A 9,427-nucleotide genomic window follows, 5' to 3' on the forward strand; every position below is an offset into this window, starting at 1 on the left:
CCCCTTCCCTTGAGATAAATCTGCAAATATCTCGGAAACGAAGCGAGCTACGGCAAAATGTTAAGAGACGTTTTTTGTAGAAAATTAGGTTTCCTACTTTTTATGTTCTATGATATTTTTTGATCAGATGCGTAGTTCTCGAGATATATCAAGATATTTAAAAGTTCCGAAGCCGCACCAACATAATAGAGATACAGAAACACCGTGGCCCCTTTCTTCGAGATAACTCTGCACTAGTGCGAGCCGCAAATGCCACTTCCAGCTTAGCTGTGCAGAAGAAGAACAACAAGAAGAAGAAATATCTCGAAATATGTCCGTCAGGCCCCTTCCCTTGAGATAAATCTGCAAATATCTCGGAAACGAAGCGAGCTATGGCAAAATGTTTAGAGACGTTTTTTGTAGAGAATTAAGTTTCCTACTTTTTATGTTTTATGATATTTTCGATCAGATGCGTAGTTCTCGAGATATATCAAGATGTTTAAAAGTTCCGAAGCCGCACCAACATAATAGGGATACAGAAACACCGTGGCCCCCTTCTTTGAGATAACTCTGCACTATTGCGAGCTGCAAATGCCACTTCCAGCTTAGCTGTGCAGAAGAAGAACAACAAGAAGAAGAAATATCTTGAAATATGTCCGTCAGGCCCCTTCCCTTGAGATAAATCTGCAAATATCTCGGAAACGAAGCGAGCTATGGCAAAATGTTAAGAGACCTTTTTTGTAGAGAATTAAGTTTCCTACTTTTTATGTTCTATGATATTTTTTGATCAGATGCGTAGTTCTCGAGATATATCAAGATATTTAAAAGTTCCGAAGCCGCACCAACATAATAGAGATACAGAAACACCGTGGCCCCTTTCTTTGAGATTACTCTGCACTAGTGCGAGCCGCAAATGCCACTTCCAGCTTAGCTGTGCAGAAGAAGAACAACAAGAAGAAGAAATATCTCGAAATATGTCCGTCAGGCCCCTTCCCTTGAGATAAATCTGCAAATATCTCGGAAACGAAGCGAGCTATGGCAAAATGTTTAGAGACCTTTTTTGTAGAGAATTAAGTTTCCTACTTTTTATGTTTTATGATATTTTCGATCAGATGCGTAGTTCTCGAGATATATCAAGATGTTTAAAAGTTCCGAAGCCGCACCAACATAATAGAGATACAGAAACACCGTGGCCCCCTTCTTTGAGATAACTCTGCACTATTGCGAGCTGCAAATGCCACTTCCAGCTTAGCTGTGCAGAAGAAGAACAACAAGAAGAAGAAATATCTTGAAATATGTCCGTCAGGCCCCTTCCCTTGAGATAAATCTGCAAATATCTCGGAAACGAAGCGAGCTATGGCAAAATGTTAAGAGACCTTTTTTGTAGAGAATTAAGTTTCCTACTTTTTATGTTCTATGATATTTTTTGATCAGATGCGTAGTTCTCGAGATATATCAAGATATTTAAAAGTTCCGAAGCCGCACCAACATAATAGAGATACAGAAACACCGTGGCCCCTTTCTTTGAGATTACTCTGCACTATTGCGAGCTGCAAATGCCACTTCCAGCTTAGCTGTGCAGAGGAAGAACAACAAGAAGAAGAAATATCTCGAAATATGTCCGTCAGGCCCGTTCCTTTGAGCTGAATCTGCAAATATCTCGGAAACGAAGCGAGCTATGGCAAAATGTTAAGAGACGTTTTTTGTAGAGAATTATGTTTCCTACTTTTTATGTTCTATGATATTTTTTGATCAGATGCGTAGTTCTCGAGATATATCAAGATATTTAAAAGTTCCGAAGCCGCACCAACATAATAGAGATACAGAAACACCGTGGCCCCTTTCTTTGAGATAACTCTGCACTAGTGCGAGCCGCAATTGCCACTTCCAGCTTAGCTGTGCAGAGGAGGAACAACAAGAAGAAGAAATATCTCGAAATATGTCCGTCAGGCCCCTTCCCTTGAGATAAATCTGCAAATATCTCGGAAACGAAGCGAGCTACGGCAAAATGTTAAGAGACGTTTTTTGTAGAAAATTAGGTTTCCTACTTTTTATGTTCTATGATATTTTTTGATCAGATGCGTAGTTCTCGAGATATATCAAGATATTTAAAAGTTCCGAAGCTGCACCAACATAATAGAGGTACAGAAACACCGTGGCCTCTTTCTTTGAGATAACTCTGCACTATTGCGAGCTGCAAATGCCACTTCCAGCTTAGCTGTGCAGAGGAAGAACAACAAGAAGAAGAAATATCTCGAAATATGTCCGTCAGGCCCGTTCCTTTGAGCTGAATCTGCAAATATCTCGGAAACGAAGCGAGCTATGGCAAAATGTTAAGAGACGTTTTTTGTAGAGAATTATGTTTCCTACAATTTATGCTGTATGATGTTTTTTGATCAGAAGCGTAGTTTTCGAGATATATCGAGATATTTAAAAGTTCCGAAGCTGCACCAACATAATAGAGATACAGAAACAACGTGGCCCCTTTCTTTGAGATAACTCTGCACTAGTGCGAGCCGCAAATGCCACTTCCAGCTTAGCTGTGCAGAAGAAGGACAACAAGAAGAAGAAATATCTCGAAATATGTCCGTCAGGCCCCTTCACTTGAGATAAATCTGCAAATATCTCGGAAACGAAGCGAGCTATGGCAAAATGTTAAGAGACCTTTTTTGTAGATAATTAAGTTTCCTACTTTTTATGTTCTATGATATTTTTTGATCAGATGCGTAGTTCTCGAGATATATCAAGATATTTAAAAGTTCCGAAGCCGCACCAACATAATAGAGATACAGAAACACCGTGGCCCCTCTCTTTGAGATAACTCTGCACTATTGCGAGCTGGAAATGCCACTTCCAGTTTAGCTGTGCAGAAGAAGAACAACAAGAAGAAGAAATATCTCGAAATATGTCCGTTAGGCCCCTTCCCTTGAGATACATCTGCAAATATCTCGGAAACGAAGCGAGCTATGGCAAAATGTTAAGAGACCTTTTTTGTAGAGAATTAAGTTTCCTACTTTTTATGTTCTATGATATTTTTTGATCAGATGCGTAGTTCTCGAGATATATCAAGATATTTAAAAGTTCCGAAGCCGCACCAACATAATAGAGATACAGAAACACCGTGGCGCCTTTCTTTGAGATAACTCTGCACTAGTGCGAGCCGCAATTGCCACTTCCAGCTTAGCTGTGCAGAGGAGGAACAACAAGAAGAAGAAATATCTCGAAATATGTCCGTCAGGCCCCTTCCCTTGAGATAAATCTGCAAATATCTCGGAAACGAAGCGAGCTACGGCAAAATGTTAAGAGACGTTTTTTGTAGAAAATTAGGTTTCCTACTTTTTATGTTCTATGATATTTTTTGATCAGATGCGTAGTTCTCGAGATATATCAAGATATTTAAAAGTTCCGAAGCTGCACCAACATAATAGAGGTACAGAAACACCGTGGCCTCTTTCTTTGAGATAACTCTGCACTATTGCGAGCTGCAAATGCCACTTCCAGCTTAGCTGTGCAGAGGAAGAACAACAAGAAGAAGAAATATCTCGAAATATGTCCGTCAGGCCCGTTCCTTTGAGCTGAATCTGCAAATATCTCGGAAACGAAGCGAGCTATGGCAAAATGTTAAGAGACGTTTTTTGTAGAGAATTATGTTTCCTACAATTTATGCTGTATGATGTTTTTTGATCAGAAGCGTAGTTTTCGAGATATATCGAGATATTTAAAAGTTCCGAAGCTGCACCAACATAATAGAGATACAGAAACAACGTGGCCCCTTTCTTTGAGATAACTCTGCACTAGTGCGAGCCGCAAATGCCACTTCCAGCTTAGCTGTGCAGAAGAAGGACAACAAGAAGAAGAAATATCTCGAAATATGTCCGTCAGGCCCCTTCACTTGAGATAAATCTGCAAATATCTCGGAAACGAAGCGAGCTATGGCAAAATGTTAAGAGACCTTTTTTGTAGATAATTAAGTTTCCTACTTTTTATGTTCTATGATATTTTTTGATCAGATGCGTAGTTCTCGAGATATATCAAGATATTTAAAAGTTCCGAAGCCGCACCAACATAATAGAGATACAGAAACACCGTGGCCCCTCTCTTTGAGATAACTCTGCACTATTGCGAGCTGGAAATGCCACTTCCAGTTTAGCTGTGCAGAAGAAGAACAACAAGAAGAAGAAATATCTCGAAATATGTCCGTTAGGCCCCTTCCCTTGAGATACATCTGCAAATATCTCGGAAACGAAACGAGCTATGGCAAAATGTTAAGAGACCTTTTTTGTAGAGAATTAAGTTTCCTACTTTTTATGTTCTATGATATTTTTTGATCAGATGCGTAGTTCTCGAGATATATCAAGATATTTAAAAGTTCCGAAGCTGCACCAACATAATAGGGGTACAGAAACACCGTGGCCTCTTTCTTTGAGATAACTCTGCACTATTGCGAGCTGCAAATGCCACTTCCAGCTTAGCTGTGCAGAGGAAGAACAACAAGAAGAAGAAACATCTCGAAATATGTCCGTCAGGCCCGTTCCTTTGAGCTGAATCTGCAAATATCTCGGAAACGAAGCGAGCTATGGCAAAATGTTAAGAGACGTTTTTTGTAGAGAATTATGTTTCCTACAATTTATGTTCTATGATGTTTTTTGATCAGAAGCGTAGTTTTCGAGATATATCGAGATATTTAACAGTTCCGAAGCCGCACCAACATAATAGAGATACAGAAACAACGTGGCCCCTTTCTTTGAGATAACTCTGCACTAGTGCGAGCCGCAAATGCCACTTCCAGCTTAGCTGTGCAGAAGAAGGACAACAAGAAGAAGAAATATCTCGAAATATGTCCGTCAGGCCCCTTCACTTGAGATAAATCTGCAAATATCTCGGAAACGAAGCGAGCTATGGCAAAATGTTAAGAGACCTTTTTTGTAGAGAATTAAGTTTCCTACTTTTTATGTTCTATGATATTTTTTGATCAGATGCGTAGTTCTCGAGATATATCAAGATATTTAAAAGTTCCGAAGCCGCACCAACATAATAGAGATACAGAAACACCGTGGCCCCTCTCTTTGAGATAACTCTGCACTATTGCGAGCTGGAAATGCCACTTTCAGTTTAGCTGTGCAGAAGAAGAACAACAAGAAGAAGAAATATCTCGAAATATGTCCGTTAGGCCCCTTCCCTTGAGATAAATCTGCAAATATCTCGGAAACGAAGCGAGCTATGGCAAAATGTTAAGAGACCTTTTTTGTAGAGAATTAAGTTTCCTACTTTTTATGTTCTATGATATTTTTTGATCAGATGCGTAGTTCTCGAGATATATCAAGATATTTAAAAGTTCCGAAGCCGCACCAACATAATAGAGATACAGAAACACCGTGGCGCCTTTCTTTGAGATAACTCTGCACTAGTGCGAGCCGCAAATGCCACTTCCAGCTTAGCTATGCAGAAGAAGAACAACAAGAAGAAGAAATATCTCGAAATATGTCCGTCAGGCCCCTTCCCTTGAGATAAATCTGCAAATATCTCGGAAACGAAACGAGCTATGGCAAAATGTTAAGAGACCTTTTTTGTAGAGAATTATGTTTCCTACTTTTTATGTTCTATGATATTTTTTGATCAGATGCGTAGTTCTCGAGATATATCAAGATATTTAAAAGTTCCGAAGCTGCACCAACATAATAGGGGTACAGAAACACCGTGGCCTCTTTCTTTGAGATAACTCTGCACTATTGCGAGCTGCAAATGCCACTTCCAGCTTAGCTGTGCAGAGGAAGAACAACAAGAAGAAGAAATATCTCGAAATATGTCCGTCAGGCCCGTTCCTTTGAGCTGAATCTGCAAATATCCCGGAAACGAAGCGAGCTATGGCAAAATGTTAAGAGACGTTTTTTGTAGAGAATTATGTTTCCTACAATTTATGTTCTATGATGTTTTTTGATCAGAAGCGTAGTTTTCGAGATATATCGAGATATTCAAAAGTTCCGAAGCCGCACCAACATAATAGAGATACAGAAACACCGTGGCCCCTTTCTTTGAGATAACTCTGCACTAGTGCGAGCCGCAAATGCCACTTCCAGCTTAGCTGTGCAGAAGAAGGACAACAAGAAGAAGAAATATCTCGAAATATGTCCGTCAGGCCCCTTCACTTGAGATAAATCTGCAAATATCTCGGAAACGAAGCGAGCTATGGCAAAATGTTAAGAGACCTTTTTTGTAGAGAATTAAGTTTCCTACTTTTTATGTTCTATGATATTTTTTGATCAGATGCGTAGTTCTCGAGATATATCAAGATATTTAAAAGTTCCGAAGCCGCACCAACATAATAGAGATACAGAAACACCGTGGCCCCTTTCTTTGAGATAACTCTGCACTAGTGCGAGCCGCAAATGCCACTTCCAGCTTAGCTGTGCAGAGGAAGAACAACAAGAAGAAGAAATATCTCGAAATATGTCCGTCAGGCCCGTTCCTTTGAGCTGAATCTGCAAATATCTCGGAAACGAAGCGAGCTATGGCAAAATGTTAAGAGACGTTTTTTGTACAGAATTATGTTTCCTACAATTTATATTCTATGATATTTTTTGATCAGAAGCGTAGTTTTCGAGATATATCGAGATATTTAAAAGTTCCGAAGCCGCACCAACATAATAGAGATACAGAAACACCGTGGCCCCTTTCTTTGAGATAACTCTGCACTAGTGCGAGCCGCAAATGCCACTTCCAGCTTAACTGTGCAGAAGAAGAACAACAAGAAGAAGAAATATCTCGAAATATGTCCGTCAGACCCCTTCCCTTGAGATAAATCTGCAAATATCTCGGAAACGAAGCGAGCTATGGCAAAATGTTAAGAGACGTTTTTTGTAGAGAATTATGTTTCCTACAATTTATGTGCTATGATATTTTTTGATCAGAAGCGTAGTTTTCGAGATATATCGAGATATTTAAAAGTTCCGAAGCCGCACCAACATAATAGAGATACAGAAACACCGTGGCCCCTTTCTTTGAGATAACTCTGCACTAGTGCGAGCCGCAAATGCCACTTCCAGCTTAGCTGTGCAGAAGAAGAACAACAAGAAGAAGAAATATCTCGAAATATGTCCGTTAGGTCGCTTCCCTTCAGATAAATGTGCAAATATCTCGGAAACGAAGCGAGCTATGGCAAAATGTTGAGGGACCTTTTTTGTAGAGAATTAAGTTTCCTACTATTTATGTTCTATGATATTTTTTGATCAGATGCGTAGTTCTCGAGATATATCAAGATATTTAAAAGTTCCGAAGCCGCACCAACATAATAGAGATACAGAAACACCGTGGCCCCTTTCTTTGAGACAACTCTGCACTAGTGCGAGCCGCAAATGCCACTTCCAGCTTAGCTGTGCAGAAGAAGAACAACAAGAAGAAGAAATATCTCGAAATATGTCCGTCAGGCCCCTTCCCTTGAGATAAATCTGCAAATATCTCGGAAACGAAACGAGCTATGGCAAAATGTTAAGAGACGTTTTTTGTAGAGAATTATGTTTCCTACAATTTATGTGCTATGATATTTTTTGATCAGAAGCGTAGTTTTCGAGATATATCGAGATATTTAAAAGTTCCGAAGCCGCACCAACATAATAGAGATACAGAAACACCGTGGCCCCTTTCTTTGAGATAACTCTGCACTAGTGCGAGCCGCAAATGCCACTTCCAGCTTAGCTGTGCAGAAGAAGAACAACAAGAAGAAGAAATATCTCGAAATATGTCCGTTAGGCCGCTTCCCTTGAGATAAATGTGCAAATATCTCGGAAACGAAGCGAGCTATGGCAAAATGTTGAGGGACCTTTTTTGTAGAGAATTAAGTTTCCTACTATTTATGTTCTATGATATTTTTTGATCAGATGCGTAGTTCTCGAGATATATCAAGATATTTAAAAGTTCCGAAGCCGCACCAACATAATAGAGATACAGAAACACCGTGGCCCCTTTCTTTGAGATAACTCTGCACTAGTGCGAGCCGCAAATGCCACTTCCAGCTTAGCTGTGCAGAAGAAGAACAACAGGAAGAAGAAATATCTCGAAATATGTCCGTCAGGCCCCTTCCCTTGAGATAAATCTGCAAATATCTCGGAAACGAAGCGAGCTATGGCAAAATGTTAAGAGACCTTTTTTGTAGAGAATTAAGTTTCCTACTTTTTATGTTCTATGATATATTTTGATCAGATGCGTAGTTCTCGAGATATATCAAGATATTTAAAAGTTCCGAAGCCGCACCAACATAATAGAGATACAGAAACACCGTGGCCCCTTTCTTTGAGATAACTCTGCACTAGTGCGAGCCGCAAATGCCACTTCCAACTTAGCTGTGCAGAAGAAGAACAACAAGAAGAAGAAATATCTCGAAATATGTCCGTCAGGCCCCTTCCCTTGAGATAAATCTGCAAATATCTCGGAAACGAAGCGAGCTATGGCAAAATGTTAAGAGACCTTTTTTGTAGAGAATTAAGTTTGCTACTTTTTATGTTCTATGATATTTTTTGATCAGATGCGTAGTTCTCGAGATATATCAAGATATTTAAAAGTTCCGAAGCCGCACCAACATAATAGAGATACAGAAACACCGTGGCCCCTTTCTTTGAGATTACTCTGCACTATTGCGAGCTGCAAATGCCACTTCCAGCTTAGCTGTGCAGAGGAAGAACAACAAGAAGAAGAAATATCTCGAAATATGTCCGTCAGGCCCCAGCCCTTGAGATAAATCTGCAAATATCTCGGAAACGAAGCGAGCTATGGCAAAATGTTAAGAGACCTTTTTTGTAGAGAATTAAGTTTCCTACTTTTTATGTTCTATGATATTTTTTGATCAGATGCGTAGTTCTCGAGATATATCAAGATATTTAAAAGTTCCGAAGCCGCACCAACATAATAGAGATACAGAAACACCGTGGCCCCTTTCTTTGAGATAACTCTGCACTATTGCGAGCTGCCAATGCCACTTCCAGCTTAGCTGTGCAGAGGAAGAACAACAAGAAGAAGAAATATCTCGAAATATGTCCGTCAGGCCCCTTCCCTTGAGATAAATCTGCAAATATCTCGGAAACGAAGCGAGCTATGGCAAAATGTTAAGAGACGTTTTTTGTAGAGAATTATGTTTCCTACAATTTATGTGCTATGATATTTTTTGATCAGAAGCGTAGTTTTCGAGATATATCGAGATATTTAAAAGTTCCGAAGCCGCACCAACATAATAGAGATACAGAAACACCGTGGCCCCTTTCTTTGAGATAACTCTGCACTAGTGCGAGCCGCAAATGCCACTTCCAGCTTAGCTGTGCAGAAGAAGAACAACAAGAAGAAGAAATATCTCGAAATATGTCCGTTAGGCCGCTTCCCTTGAGATAAATGTGCAAATATCTCGGAAACGACGCGAGCTATGGCAAAATGTTGAGGGACCTTTTTTGTAGAGAATTAAGTT

This window comes from Osmia lignaria, unplaced genomic scaffold, assembly GCF_051020975.1.
Source record: "Osmia lignaria lignaria isolate PbOS001 unplaced genomic scaffold, iyOsmLign1 scaffold0003, whole genome shotgun sequence".
NCBI lineage: Eukaryota > Metazoa > Arthropoda > Insecta > Hymenoptera > Megachilidae > Osmia > Osmia lignaria.